This window comes from Lotus japonicus, chromosome 1, assembly GCF_012489685.1.
Source record: "Lotus japonicus ecotype B-129 chromosome 1, LjGifu_v1.2".
In the NCBI taxonomy this organism is placed as follows: Eukaryota; Viridiplantae; Streptophyta; class Magnoliopsida; order Fabales; family Fabaceae; genus Lotus; species Lotus japonicus.
Genome location: NC_080041.1, coordinates 50,482,897 through 50,499,542, shown reverse-complemented (window position 1 = coordinate 50,499,542; position 16,646 = coordinate 50,482,897). Strand labels below are relative to the sequence as shown.

At 41.8% G+C, this 16,646-nt stretch overlaps 1 long non-coding RNA gene across 1 annotated transcript; it reads left to right on the top strand.

The window, feature by feature from the left end:
* The first annotated feature begins 1,565 nt into the window (after nt 1-1,565).
* On the top strand, nt 1,566-10,789 carry LOC130744408 (uncharacterized). The gene is made up of 3 exons (XR_009021497.1): nt 1,566-2,033; nt 3,163-3,285; nt 10,512-10,789. It is a non-coding gene; the product is annotated as an uncharacterized LOC130744408 (long non-coding RNA).
* The last annotated feature ends 5,857 nt before the right edge of the window (nt 10,790-16,646 follow it).

Here is a 16,646-nt window from a genome sequence, read left to right as displayed (position 1 = left end):
AACACTAAAAATATTGCCACGATCGAGAGCACCCTTAGGGGGGAGGAACAATTATTTTTCCGCGAAAACTCATCTTCTCGTGTTAGATTATCGTACTCTGAAGCTTCTAATGCTTCGTTTGACGTTAGTAAATATTGTTCGGTTAGTAACGACTTGTTTGATTGAATTCTGCTGTTTTTCTCAAAAGGTTTAACTGTGGAAACCTTGGTAGCAGTTGGAGAAGCAACCGTGGCGAACCTCATATGGATTCCCATCTCTTTGCAGAATTCCCGCGTTTGTTTGCTCGTAAACTGGGTTCCATTGTCAGATATTATTGCCCTTGGCACTCCAAACCTACAACCAATCCTTCACCAGTAAAATTTGATAATTTTTGCAGAGGTGATTTTAGCAAGCGGCTCCGCCTCAATCCACTTTGTAAAATAATACACCGCTACTAGAATGAACTTCATTTGAGACCTGGCGACTGGAAAAGGTCCAACTAAGTATGCCCCCCACATGGCGAATGGCCATGGGGCACTTATAGTCGCCAACTGCTCCGGTGGCGCTTTTGGCAGATCTGCAAACACATGATATTTCTCGCATTTCCTTACAAATTTCAAGCAGTCCTTCCTTAACGTCGGCTAGTAGAACCCTGCTGTAAGACCCACATTTCAGACTTGGATTTAAATAATTATTTCTAATTATTTTTCCAACCCACGAGTAGAATCGGTTTAACCGCAAAAGGACCTGGTAAAGGAGAATGCTGTTTTGGACGACTTAATGAAGAATAAAGTTCAAGAAATTGCTTGAGGATAGTACTATAGTCGCAATAGGTTATAGCACGAGCCATATTCACTTCCGCCTTAGGGCGAAAGCGTTAGTAAATGGCTAATCCGCTCTTAAAGCACTGTAGAAACGCAATTCAAAAATCTTCAGAGGAATATAAGAATTTCTCTCATTCCTTTCCATGACAAGTGTTTCGACATGAAACCCTGGAATGTACGAACGACCGATTCCAATTCTCGGAAGTTTGCCGAAATTAAGTTCATGATAGCTCAAGAACCTTAAATAAACTGTCGATGAAGACTTTTTCTATTCGGAGCCTCAAATGAAGATTTCACACGTGTACACCGATTTCTTTCGATGTTTCTAATCTTTCTTCAGAAGAAATTTTTCTCATCCGACATCAATTGCAAAAAGTAGTTCTGCGGCATTTTGAAGCAGACTGCGTTCAAGCCATTTTCTCATTTAAAATGAACCCGGAACAGGTATCGACATTCAATGAAAGGATACTTAGCTTAGTTGCATAATATGACAATGTCATATTTGCTCTAACTATCTCAAATCATTCGTTGACATAGTTCTTACTATTTTTCTTTGTCTCTGAATCATTTTATTTTGCTCAAAGTGATTCAAATTTATATTTCATTATTTCATAGAGTTTCTCATAATTTTTGATATAGTAATATATTATCCTTATATTTTTCTCTTAACTTTGTGAGGTAAATCATTCAGTATCTAAATAAATTTGTACCGATTAATAAATATCTTCTTATTTTTCCTTGGATATCCCTCTCCACGTCCCACATGTCAAGGTACCACCAATCAGATTTTCCTCCCTCTCATTCTCGTCCACTCTCTTTCTCACTTTTGACTTTTCCTTCTTTCTCTTCATAATATCTTTCTTTCTTCTTCTTCTGCAGACTTCTCTTTTTCTTCTTCCTTCTTTCATTTCTTTTGCTGAAGCACCCACACCACCATGGTACCTCTCACTCACCTCCCCTTCTCCCCCTCCACAAGATGCCACCGCTGGTCACCATCACCATTTCTTCTTCCTCTCAACACCACCGTCCCTCCTCCTCACCATGGTTGTTATGTCCAGCCAAGAGGCCACCATTATCACGTCCCTCTTCTTTCTCTCCTTGGCCACCACGAGGAGGCCAGCACCACAAGGAACACGTACAACCCCATTCATCATATGGTATTGTTCAAGTTTCATCATCCATATCATGACAAGGAGACACCATCACCATGCCACTTTACTTCCTCATGTGGTAAAACCTTTTATTTTGCTATCTCTGATTGATAAACTTCATTTACATGCTTCAAAATTCTTAGAACAAGATCTGATCATTTCATGAAATATAGATTTAAGCTCCTTCACCATCATCTTCTCATTTTCCTTAGTAAAAGCCTTAATTTCTTGATTAGTATGTCTGTATATTTGATTTCTAAATTTATCTGGGGTTTAGATGAATCAAAATGGTTTGAGATAGTGTTATGGTGCTGAGAACATGTTGGAAATTTCAAAACCACGTTCTGTTATGAAGTCCGTCACAAACATCAGTTTTTCCGTCACAAAGCTCAGTTTTTCTGTCACTAACGGAACCTGCAGGGGACAATTTCCTGTTTCGGTTCTCCAACTTGAAAATTGCATAACTCTCTCATCTTTGATCCGTTTTAGGTATATGACCACTTTTTAGAAAGCCCCAAGAGTCTACTTTAATATAACATATATTTGAAATTCTTTCTACTGCTGATTGGCTGAAGTAAATATATATTTCTAATGTAGTATGTTTTTCTAATCTATTTACAAAGGTTGTGTGGTTGAGCAGAGTTTCATGTTAATGTGTTAAGTTTTCTAAAAAGTTGTTTCCTTTGAGTTAAGTGGTTTTGGGGTTTTAAGGATTTTGTTTTAAGCCTTAATTAGTTGTTTTAAGGGCCAAAACTAGCTTTGAAATAGATTTGGCGGAAAAGGAAAATTTGTGCATGGTTATGTAAGTGTGGCCGAGCCTATGGTACGTGCTTGGGGTTTGGAAAATTACTTCTGAACTTGTTTTTCTTTAATGAAAATCCTAAGTTAAGTTTGAGGACTAAAAGTTTATTGAGGGAAAACTTTGGACTTAAGACACAAGAGGTTGAAGAGTTTTGGGTTAAACTTGAGTTTAAAAGTCTTGGGGCTGGTTTGATAAATTTATTAAAAGTTGAGGACTGGTTTGCAAAATGGTTTTTTCTTAAGGACCTTTCTTTAAAAAAAATCACAAATATTTTCTCTTCGGACTTTAGCCCTTGGAACATAAAGCATATGCATTAACCTAAGTGAGTTAGAATGATTAGCTAAACTTATTTTGGAACTTTAGATATGACCTTAGAGACTAAGGTATAGCATATGTACTTATGAAGGGTACGAATAATGGAGACGCATGGCGACGAAGCCAAAGAACAAACGGAAGTGAGCCAACACGGGAAAGCAAAGATATGATTGGATTGGAATTGAGTCGCAACTTAGTAAGGAAAGCGCCTAAGGTTAGGGCAACTTACTTATTAGTTATGGCTGTATGATAGGCGTCGATAAATTCGACTTATGCTTTACTATGATGTTGATTATGTTGATGAACTGATGTTATGATGTTGTTCATAACTTATGTTGTTGAGATGTTATTGAATTGTGCGTTTTGACGCGACTTCGGAGTGGGGAATCACTGAACTGGGGATATTTGATATTTCGGGTTGGAGAAACAACCCTAGGCAAGTTCAAACATGGGGTTTGAGACTTAGCCATTCGTGGGTATTTGTTCGTATTCTTAGACTTTCCCCGGGAAATTTCTTTTGGGTGGTTGGTCTTTGGAAACTTAGAATGATTAGACTTTCGAAAAATATAGACTTTGGGAAACTTAGACTTTGAGAAATAAACTCATAACTTGACTAATTCAATTCGAAACATTTTTATTAACGAATAAGCATAGGAGAACAAAAGGGGGAAAATAATTGCGAAAGACGGGGAAAAGTCGACTTTTGTTGTGGGTTTTGGAATTGGGGAAAGCCACTGAGGTGAGCTACGGTGATGATTGAAAGTCACCGAGTACTCTAGTACTCTTGTTATTCGAGTTGTGTTGTATTGACCGACACTAACTCTTGGGTCTTGTTATTCGAGTTGTGTTGTATTGACCGACACTAACTCTTGGGTTTTGTTATTCGAGTTGTGTTGTATTGACCGACACTAACTCTTGGGTTTTGTTGTTCGAGTTGTGTTGTATTGACCGACACTAACTCTTGGGTTTTGTTGTTGGAGTTGTAATGTATTGACCGACACTAACTCTTGGGTTTTTGATATTGGGTTTTGAGCTAAACACTTGTGTTGTGAGGACGATTCGATGTTTGGCTAACCATATTGCATCATGCATCATTTGGTGAATAACAGGAATGGTTCACCATTGCATCATTTGGTGAATAACGGGAATGGTTCACCAATGCATCATTTGGTGAATAACGGGAATCGTTCACCAATGTATCTTTTGATGAAGAACGAGAATGCTTCATCATGCGGTGAATAACTGGAATGGTTCACCAAGAGTGAAGAACGGGAATGCTTCACAATCCGGATCATATTGAATTGCATTTCACGCATACATTCATCCTGACTGGAATTGTGTGCTGTTTGCATTACTGAATTATTGTTAGAGCCGATAACATGCTAGGAATATATTTTTATATATATAATGACATATATATATATCCCCAATCACATGTTGTTTGTATATCTACTCTATTCCGCGAGTTGACCCTAGCGCCTTGGCTTTGTTTGTATGTTTGTGTTTGGGCGGTCGGCCAGCTGCCAGACGACTAAAGTTTGTGATATGAGCAGATGCTACTCCATGGGGAAGGACTATAGCAGACTCGAAGAATAGAGTCAGGTGTAAGGCTAGAGCCTTTGGGTAGAATAAGCTTACCGTTATTGGTTTAAGCTTGTAGGATAATTTTATGATTCACATTTGAGGTTTTGGGTAGGTTCCGGTGCATTGCTTTCCTATGGTTACCTAGTGTGAAAATCATAGGGAGTATATCGGATCTATGGAGTCATTGCATAGTGGGTCTGTTGTTAGATCTTATTTTATTTGTCCTGTCCTTTATGTTGTGCCTTGGTCAAGGCCAGATGTAAATAATTTACGGTTGGGAGTATGCATTGCATATTTTGGAAAACACTTCGATAAGGAAAAAAAAATACTCGCATTTATAAATCCCTTTTGGAAAAGATTGCATATTTACTTTATCATGTTACTACCGTGGCACACGAAAATCGGGGTGTTACACCTGCTCTCAGAACTTTGCACGCCAGGGCACTTCCTCCTATATGACTTGCACATACCCCTTCATGAACTTCAGACATGACTGCTTCATATTTTTCTGGCGGCAAACATCTCATTAGAGGTGATGAAAAACCCCGACGAAAAAAATCCTCGTCTATGAGCGTATAGTTACTAGCTTCCCTCCTTTGCTCTTTTGTGTGCTTCTCAACTTCTACGGGGTCACCAGTGAGGATGTCCAGAATGGGTCCCAACCAAGTGGCTCCTCTGTTTACGCAACCTACCGATTCTCCCTCGATACTTGGAAACGCCAACGTCTCTTGTATCACACTACGATTCTTTCCGGGCTTGCGTGTGCTTGCTAACTTAGCCAGGGCGTCCGCTCGTTGGTTCTGTGTTTGGAGAACAAACTCCACAGTTACCTCCTGAAAAGGAGTCATCAAGTACCTCACTCGCTCTAAGTACCTCCTGGAAGGCCCCTGTCACCTAGCTCGCCACCAGCTGCGAGTCCGTCCTGATGAGCAAACTTTCAATCTTAACCTCAATCGCCAATTTGAGTCCAGCGATTAGCGCCTCGTACTCCGCCTAGTTGTTTGTAGCTTGGAATTCAAACTTCAAGGAAGGCTCCCGAGTCAACTCCCCTGGTCCCTCAAGCGTGACTCCCGCGCCACTTCCGTTACTGTTAGAAGACCCATCCAAAAACAAAGTCCACTGGGTGTTTACTTTCGCGCCAGAATCAGCCAACGATTGGGCACTCATCGTCCCGCGCTTGTCGTATTGCAACCCGTACTCTGACAACTCCACATACCACGCAACTAGCCTTCCTGACAAGTTAGGCTTTTGCAAAACTTCCCTTAAAGGCAGATCAGTTCGTAACTTCACTGGCAGAATCGCTAGTGCAGCCTTCTCAATCTTCTGGTATCTGACTTCCGCGGCTTGAATGGTGTGGCTTACAAAGTAAATTATGTTTTGTTCGTTGTTTATCTTCTGCAAAATAACATAATCGTTGGCGTTGGCACTTATGGAAAAATACAAGTGAAGAGGAAAGCCTTGTTCGGGTTTTGATAGGATGGGTGGGGTAGATAAGAGCTCTTTAAGGTGAGCGAACACCTCTTCACACTATGTCGTCCATTCGAATGTCGCGTTCTTCCTGAGACCCTGAAAAAAGGTGCTAACCTATCACCTGAACATGGGAGGAATCTTGACAAAGCCGCCATGCGAACCGTCAAACAATGTACTTCCTTCGCCGTTGCTGGACTTTTCATCTGCTGGATTACCTTACACTTTTCGGGGTTGACCTCGATTCCCCTTGAAGTAATCATGAAGCCCAAAAATTTTCCGCCTTGAATACCGAACGAGCACTTTTCTGGGTAATGCCGCAAATTGTGCTTGCGGATTTCTCCGAACGCCTCTGAGAGGTCCTGATGGTTGTTCGATCCCAAAACGGATTTCACGATCATATCATCAACGTAGACCTCCATGTTTCTCCCAACTTGGTTAGCGAAGACCTTGCCCATCAGCCTTTGATAGGTTGCACCGGCGTTCTTCAATCCAAATGGCATAGTGCTGTAACAGTAATTGACCCTAGCAGTCATGAAGGCTGTTTTATCTTCATCCGATGGGTGCATGCGAATTTGATGATATCCAGAATAAGCGTTCATCAAACTGAGCAGCTCGTTTCCGGAAGCGCCATCGACCAGCTTATCAATGCTTGGGAGGGGGGTAAGAATCTTTTGGGCACGCCTTGTTCAGGTCAGTGTAATCTACGCACATCCCCCATTTTCCGTTCGCCTTCTTTACCATGACAACGTTCTCTAACCACGTCGGGTATTTGACCTCCTCGATAAACTCAGACGCCAAAAGCTTATCAACTTCCTATTGTGCCGCCTTTCCCTTGTCGCCCCCCCATACGACGACGAAGTTGGGAAACAGGCTTGGCGCTTGGATTCAAAGTAAATTTGTTACAGATAAAATTGGGGTTGATTCCAGGCATGTCTTTGCAGCTCCACGCAAAGAGATCCAGGTTTTCCCCTAGTACCTTCTCCAAACACTCCTCTTGCTCGCTGCTGAGCTTGGTTCATATCTTCAACACCCTCTCATCGAACTTCAAAGTCTTGGTTTATTCAATCGGGGTAGGCCTGTTCAAACGCCCCTCGCCCCTTGGATCAAAATTTTCGTCCGGGGTTTCAATCTCATAGCATCGGTGGCCAACCATCGCGCTGTTCTTACCATACAAGTCCAGGCCATTGTTGTAACATTCTCTCGCTCTTTTCTGAACAACCTTCATTTTTCCAATCTTCCCATTGCTTAATGGATACTTAACCGCCAAATGCACCGTCGAAATGACGACACAAAGTCGATTCAAAGTATGCCTCCCGATGATCACAATGTAAGAAGACACAACCCGCAGCACGAGGTACCTAACTCTCAAGACCTTCACATTCTCCTCCTCGCAAAAAATTGTATCGAAATCAAGGTAGCCACGTACCATGACCTGTTCGCCTACGTTCCCGTGTATGGCGTTAAATCATGTTCTGATAGCCCCAACTTGCAAATGCGTCACCGTAAATGATGTCCGCCGAGCTTCCTTGATCTAGAAGCATGCGTCTGACATTAAAGCTATTCACCCTCAACTATACTACTATTGGATCATTCTTGTGAGGCTTAACTCCCTTAAAGTCTGCCATCGAGATCGTAATGTCTGGATGCTCCAATCCAAAAGGGATCTCATGAACGAAGTTTACTGCGCGTACATGTCGCTTCCTTGCTGCCTGCGTGTCTCCCCCACCGCCAAAACCTCCAGCGAACGTGTTTATGGTGCCTGCTAGTGGTCCCAAGTTATGCGTGTATGCCTTCCCGGCGCTTCGCTCTGTGATCGCTTGTGTTTCCTTTTTCTGTTCTGTCGCTAGATCCTTCCGGCGGTCGTCGTGTCTCCGCTCACCTCCAAGACGATTGTCAAGCTGGCGGTTGTCGTACTGACGATCATCGCGCTTGCGATAATCGTATTGACGGTCATCGCGTTGGTGGTCGTCTTTCTGACCATATCGCCTGAAATGCCCTGCCTTAACCAACTTCTCAATTTCGCACTTCAAAGTCCAGCAACTGTCGGTGTCGTGCCCTATCGAACGGTGAGACTCACTCCATTTATTTGGATCCGCGCCTCGCGATTGATACCTTGTCGCCTCAGGTTTATCAACTAAACTTGCTGCCTTGGCCTCGCGGAACATATTCGTAAGGTTTGTGTTAAGCACCATATCCACCTCCTCCTGCCGGTGCGGGTAACGCTGCGATTGCCAAGGACGTCGGCGTTCATAATCTTCCCTCGGCGGGTACAACTGCTCTCTAGTTGGCTTTGTCGCCGACTTCCCCTTTTTTCCTTGCGTCGACTTCCTTCGCCACGCTCGCTACTATACTTATCCTTTCGTGAATGTTTATCCGACGCCCCGTCTCTTTCCATTCCTGCGCGCTTGCGCTTGAATGAATCATCCTCTTCATCTAGGATATACGTACTAGCCCGAGCACGAATTTCCGCCATGGATTGGGCTGGCTTCCTGCTCCGTTTGCTAGTCAACGAACCAGGCAACAAACCGTTCTTGAACGCCAAAGCGCAAGCACGCGGTTCCACATCTTTAGGTCATTGATTGTCACTTGCTGAATCTTATTCGCCGAAAATTGCACTAAGGACTTCCAGGAAAAGTCACGGAAATTTGAAATCGAACCGCACGGCAAGGTTGTGAACCATGCCATCGCTGTCGACTTGAATGTTGGACGGAACATCCTACACTTCACTTCATCCGACGCTGCGCTGATCACCATCTTTGTGTTGAAATACAGGAGATGATCCTTAGGATCAGAATCTCCATTGTACGAGTCTAGAACTAGCGTCTTCATGTTATCTGGTATCGCCACCTCTTCCACCTCAGTTGAGAACGGACGAAACTTTGCCACCGTGTTCGCTTCGCGGACGCCGTCATCTTGCTGCTCCCGTCGGAAGAAAACAAGCTATTCTTGTAAGTGTGCATTCCGTTGTTGGATGTCGTCTATGCTACGCATCATCTGGCGCCACTCCCCCTGAGTGATGTTCACAGGAGGTTGCTGTGGTGAAAGTGATGGAAGTGGTGAAGGTATCGGAGTTCCGTGTTGCGAAGGTGATGGAGGTGGGGGAGGTGGAGACGGAGGAGGCGGAGGAGGCGAAGGTATCGGAGCTCCTACTGCACCTCCTGGTGCAGAAACCGGTGATTCACGGCGTATCTGCCTGATATGACGCGTAGGTGAGACTCGTCGTCGTTCCGGCGAATCGCGATGCCTTCTACGACGGGTTTCCATCAGACTATGGTTCAGTGAAGCCAAAATCAAACTGAATCAATGCAAGGCGATCAAACAAGCACTCAAAATCAACGAAAAACAGAGGAATTACAATCGATCGATCATCGAGACTCAATCATTCAACCAATCCACGTGAATTGGGAATCGAAAGTTTACTGATCCCCATAGACGGCGCCAAATGTTCCTGGTTGAAACATTGAGAGGTAGGGTAATACCTAGAGTGTGGTGTGATTGCACTAGAGAGAGAGTTTAGAGAGAGAGAGAGTAACTGAGTTTCATGTGTTTTTGAGAAATGAGCAAAAGTCCTTTACAATTGATTGCTGCCCCTATTTATAGGTATAGGGGTGTGTGCCCCATATGATAGCCTATTCCTATTGGGCTAGTTGGGCCACATGAATAGGTCTAGTTTATAGGCCAAGTGACTCGCCAATGGGCGGGGAACCCCAGGGCTTTGCCCCTACAGGGGCTCGCCCGGTCCAACATCTGTTTAATAATTCTTATATGGTGCTGTTTTTTATTTATTAAATTGATGTTATGTGTTCAGTTGTTATGTTTTGTGAAATTGGAGTTGATTTGAATTGTTGAGCTGGAGAGGAATATGCTAAACTAATTATGACTTGGAGATGGTCTTAATATGCATATGGTTGTTGAGTTTTGCACAATACACTGCGTAGTTGTCAAGAGGCAACATTTGCTAGTTCTCGTGGAGGCTAGTGACTTGTCCCAAAACTAGAGATGATTTTGAAAGCCTAGAGGACGGGCTTTATTGGTGGTTATCTGTCTGGTACCAAGGGCATTTGCACGGAGTCACACTTGAGTCATATATGTTACATTAGGGAGCTGTTGATGTTAAATAATGATAACTGCGATATTTTTGGAGAATTTGTTGTTGTGATAATTGAGGATATTTATATTTGCTTTACTTGAGCTATACTCATGGAGTACTGGCATATTGTGAAATTAATAAATTATATTAAATTTCATGATCTATTTTCTTAAATTATGAATGAGGTATTTATGGATAACTTTTATAAGCTTTTGCATTACTTATTATTATGCTTATCCATATGATATGAGTTCTCACCCTTCTGTTGGAATGATGTTCTATGCGACATCACTAAGGCATCGAGAATAGTGGAGCTTCTCGCAAGGGTTAGTCGGAGGAGCTAGTCTTTTATTTATATTTTAGTTATAAGAGTCATGCTCTGTTATGTAACACGAGGAAGCGTTTAGGATTGTACCTGGATGTTAAGAGATACTACGTGTATTCTCTTTATTTATTTTTGAATTATGTTAAATTCTGGAGTTGAAATAAATCCACTGTGCTATGCATATGATGCTGAGACATCAAAGTTGAAATTTTACATCTAAATTATGAGCATGACATGTGTTTTGATTTATGTTTCTGGAGAATAAATATGATACCCTTTGTGTTATGCATTTTACTCTGATTTATGCTATAATATCTACGCGGGGTTTAAATGGTGTTACGTTTACGTATGTGCAACTTCTTTTATAGTTTTCTTCACTTTTTCAAATTAAAACTATTTCAACTTTTGGGTGGTTCAATCAACGTCTAGCCAGTGAGATAGTATGTAACACATAATTCTTATGAATCAATATATTTTATTACTTCAGGAAAATCTGTATTCTTGGCTGCAGAAGTGCAATCGGAAAACTTAAATAAGCATAAAACTAAATTGTCCTTTCATCTTATTTTAGGTTTTTAAGCCCTATTGCGATACTCATTGAGGTTGAATACAACACAAAGCTTTTACACTTTTAAACTTTAAAACTCATACAATTAAATAACTAAAAAGTTTTTTTGTGAGACCCAAAATTTCAGTTATAGAATTAATTAATTAAATCCCTATCCACGATTAGGTTTCGATGTATCGTGAAGGAAACCTGAACAAGTGTTTACTGAATGAAATAAATTTATGAAGAAGAAAGTTCAGAGAAAGACTAAGAATAGTATTAAAGTCGATTAATACTATTCGCGATTCGCTTACGCCTAGGGCAAGAGCGTTAGTAAACGATTAATTTACCCTTAAGAGCACTATAGAAACTAATTCCAAAAATCTTCAGAGAAATGTTAGAATTTCTCTTAATCCTTTATATGACAAGCGTTTCGATCCGAAACCCTGGAATGTACGAACGTCCGATTCCAATTCTCGGAAGTTTGTCGAAACTGAATCTCTGATAGCTCAAGAACCTTAAAATAAACTGTTGATGAAGACTTTTTCTATTCGGAGCTTCAAACGAAGATTCCATACGTGTGCACCCATTTCTTTCGATGTTTCTCACATTTCTTCAGAAGGAAGTTTTCTCATCAGACATCAATTGCAAAAAGTAGTTTTGCGGCATATTTTGAAGCAGACTGCGTCCAAGCCACTTTCTCACTTAAATGAACCCGATGCAAGTATCGTCTTTTCTTGGAGCGACACTTAGCTTAGATGCACAATATGACAATGTCATATTTATTCTAAATGTCTCGAAATTATTCTTTAGCTCAATTTTTACTCATTACTTTGTCCATGGATCATTTTAATTTTCTCAAAGTGATCCAAATTTATATTTTATTATTTCATAAAGTTCCTCATAATTTTTAGGATAATAATATATCATCCTTATATTTTTCTCTTAACTCTACGAGTTAAATCCTATAGTGTCTAAACCAATTCGTACCGGTAAATATCATTTTATAATATATATGGATGTATACATATATCTACTCTCCAGTGATCATTCTCGACGTCTCTTCCTTCCCATTGTTCTTTATTTCCGTTTCTCTTTTCTTCCACAGAACCTGCGTTCTCTTCTTCTTTCTTTCTTCCACTTATTTTGATCACTTTCATTTTCTTTTTCTCCTGCAGCCCTAACACTCATCTTCCTCACATAATCACCTTCTTTTTTTTTTTTTCATTCATTTCCTCCATATTTTCCAAGAGAGGCCGAGAGCAAAGGGAGGAAGAGGATTCAAGCACCGTTTCTTCGTTTCTTGACCGATCGTCGCACTGACAGTTGCTACGCGTAGACCTCGAGGTATAGATTCTATTCCTTACTTCTGATCATCAATTATGTCGCCTTTCTCTATGTCTTTCTGTGCTCAAAGTTTTGAGCTTTTTGTAAAACTGTCCAAATAACTTGATTTCAGTGTCTAAACTTATTGCCTACATGCCCAAGAGCATGAATATCCGGTTGTTTTATGTCGAATCTCGCCGAATCGTCGCTGAGCTTCAATTCTGTGAAAATAGCCATTTTCTGACCAAAGCTTCGTTCTTTGGATTAAAAACTCTCGACTGTGTTGAGTCCAGGTGGGCCAGCATCCTGCCTGCTAGGTAGCGTTCGAAACGGGGCGCTGTCTGCTACGCTATAAGGAAATAACGTTGCGCCCTCACTAACACCAATTGGTTTTGGCGTAGTGGTAAGCGCGTGATCCTTCAATTGGTATCAGAGCCAAACTAAAATCACATCAGAGGAAGTGAAATGTATTCCTTGTATTTGCCCAGTGACACATCTATGGTCATAAAGGTGGAACTCTTAAATTCTCCAAAAGAAAAAAAAATTACACTAACACAGCTTACACATCAAAAACTGGGTGTACTCCCCCTTTTTGTCATAAGCAAAAAGCATGGGGTGTGAAAAACTTAGCTTGAAGTACAAGGTACTCCCCCTTAGAGAAGGTCTAAGTTTAAGAAAAATGGAGAAATAAACGATGCATGAATGAGAGTTACGCGAAGTAAAGAATGGAGTTAATGCGGGAGAAGAACGTTTACCACCGGTCACGGGAGTAAATAGAACTTCAGTTACCAAGGACTTAACCTCGAGAAACTGGAGGAGCAATAACTTCCAAGAAGCGAATGCAGCTTATATAAAGTGAGTTAGGGAAGGGTAAGCTTCACAACTCGATCAATTAAGAAAAAATGGCATCATACATGGTTGCATTGGAAGAGCTCAGAAGGAAGGCGTTCGAGGAGGACTTGTTCCTGAACATAAGGCATCCAGAGGGTACAACGACCATTCCAGAGCTGACGAGGACACTGCTTGAGGAGGACCTGCGTCCAGAGCTGAAGAATGACTTAAAGAAATTCCTTGCCTTCATGGAGGAAGTGCAGGAACTCAGCCAGCTTGAACTGAAGCTGCTGGAAGAAAAGGAAATTATAGCAAAGAAGCTCAAGACAACAGAAGAGATTCTGGAGAGGAATGAGCTAAACGTCAGTCTCAACAATATCCAGTATTCACTGGATCGTCTTGAGAAAGAGAGGCCAGGGCAGCGCCAAGAGTGCAGAAGAATGAGGAGGGATCCTCCATTCTAGATTGTAGGAAAAAGAAATGTATGATGTAAAAGCATAATGATTATGAATAAAGAAAATTTTTTGCAAACACAAAGTGACAAATATATATATATGTATGTGCAAAGATAAATAACAACTAACAAAGCAGAAAAACTAAAGAAATTTAAAGAAAATAAACAAAAGTTAAAATAAAACGAAGTTAAGAGGGAAAACGAAGAGATCCTAAGACTAGGGTTTATCAGAGCGACGCAGAAGTTCCGTCATCATTTGCTTCATAGGCACATTGTTGGACAGGGTCAGGTTGAGCTTGTTGAGCCAAAGGGTCTGCCTCATGTAAAGGAACAGCCAGGATAGGTTCATCTGGGTCAACTAGACGTTCAGGTCTAGGTCCAGGGTATCTCCTAGGGCTGGGACATGTGAGGTAATACTCTGGGATGGCAGACACTTTTTTTTTCTGACTTCCATGAATTTACGTTGTGACTCAGAGTTGTTTGAAGGTGAGGAGTCAGCAACGTTGATTGGGAATGAGACAGGTGTATAGGCAGTGGAGGAGTCTGTATCAGTGGCTCTGGCAGCTGGACGTTCTGATGCTCTGGGAACAGAGTGATCAGACGTTCTGGGTTCAGGTTCTGTTTGGTTAAGCTCTGGTTGTTCAGGAATGATGGGTTCAGAAGTTAATGGGTTGTATTGGATGGTAATGGGAGAGGTTGGTTCATCTTGTCTAGAAGGTTGGTTCTGAAGCATGTTCTAGAGAGGTGCTTCATTTGGAGAAGGTTGGAAAAATTAAGATCTTGGGGAATTTGGTAGAGAGGTGGTTTGTGCAGCTGATTGGGACTCTGAGATAGGAGTTAGTGGGTTTAAGGATCGTTTGAGCATAGCAGAGATGGGGAGTGCATCAAATGTATTTAAATCATCATCAGAATCAACAACAGACTTACTTGATGATCGCACTGATGACCGAGTCACTCTGGAAGGAGTTTCAATCCTTCTGATCACTTGAGCAACTGGTTCCACCCGGGTAGGCTTCACCACGATTCTGACTTGCTTCTTCTTCTTTGGAGGAGAAGGATCATCTTCATTGTCACCATCATCACCATCATCTGGCTTGGTGGTTTCATCATGTTTCCTCTTAGGCTGGTCAGCCTTCTTCTTCTTCTTCAGAGGGACATCAGATTCCTCAGAGGATTCTTCTAAGACCATCTTCCTCTGAACTTTCCTCTTGGGAGGAGAGTCAAACTCTGGAGCTGGGGGCAATCTTCTGAAGAATTCATCTACATCAATTTCAAAGCCTTGTGCCCTTAGATCTTGTACGTAGCACCTGATAGCTTCTAGGTTGTCTGCCTGGGTCCACAAGGGATAGTCGTTCAGAGGCACCCTTCTTTGTCTGATTTCAGCAGACGTATCTTCATGAGCAGGGGCTATTTTCTTCTTGACCAAGCCCATCTTCTTCAAGGAATTGGCTGTGAAGACATCACTGACGATGGTGGTCAGATCCTCTGTGCATCCTGCCTTGATCAAATCTTCGACAAATTTGCTCTCGATGAAAAGATCTGATAGCAGTCTCCCAAAGGGAATATACTTGATGGCAGACTTGATGGAGGCAGTTGTTCTTGACTTCCTGATACATTCCTTCAGGTAGGAGAACAAGAAGAAGGGAAGACAGATCTTTGTCTTATCCTGAATGAAGAATAACATCGCCTTCTGGCATTGAAGGATCACGCGCTTACCACTACGCCAAAACCAATTGGTGTTAGTGAGGGTGCAACGTTATTTCCTTATAGCGTAGCAGACAGCGCCCCGTTTCGAACGCTACCTAGCAGGCAGGATGCTGGCCCACCTGGACCCAACAATCCCCCCCCCCCAGCACCTGCCAGCCAAACTAGCTGCACAGCATGCCTTCCGTGGGATTCGAACACGGGACCTGGCTCTGATACCAATTGAAGGATCACGCGCTTATCACTAACACCAATTGGTTTTGGCGTAGTGGTAAGCGCGTGATCCTTCAAACTGAGCTTAGTGCCAGTAGGATTATTTGTCATAAACGTCGTTAGGGACACGCTCATCAAATTTAGTTTTCAAAATTCCGACTTTGAGTTTTCGGTCTAAAAACACTGACCAAAATACCCCTGTTTTAGTTTTCGACCCGATAATTTTCTGAGAGTTTCCCTGGCCTAGATATCGTCTAAGAATACCTAGGAATTAAATTAGATCGAAGAAAAAGTTCGGGAAACCCTATTTTGATAGTGGCCGAAACTTATTTGCTATGGTACCGTGTCCAAAAATAATTTTTTGGTCTGTATGACCTGAGTTATAGCTTAGCTCTCTCCGTTGTCGAAATTTTGGCTTTGGTTTCGTGTCATTCCGAGTTCTGTAGCTCGAGTTATGCACGTTTTAGCGAATAAAGTGTTTTTGTACAAAACTTGAATCGAGTCAAAACTCATCCATTCGGGGAAAGCCCTTCCATTCGTGCCTAAATGTTGTACTTTGAAGCTCCTTGAGCTTTGTCTAACGTTATTTAGTATTGTTTCGATTGTACCGACTTATTTTGATTGATATTTGCTTTGTTTGCTCTAAGGTTCGTTTGTGGAAACCTTGGACTTGACTGAGCAAGCTTATGAGTGTGATGTGATTCTAGAGGAACTAGAGGTAAGGGCAACTTACACTGCTTGCTAATGCTTTAGGCGTCGATAATTTCGACTTGCTTATTTATGTTTCTTTATCGCTTTGACTGGAGAAAATGTTTTGAGGCTTTGGCCGTGTGAAACTAATATGAGGCGTGTGTCTCCTTTTTCTGAGAGGCTTCGGCCGTTTACTGGTTTCCGTCTTACTGCTTCCTAGTGGATAGGACAGGGTTATGTTTTACCGCAATTACTTGATTCACATGCTATACTTGCTAAGTGATTAAATGGTTAATCTTAGGCTATGTGAATACTTGTGCACATTATTTTGGAACATGCAA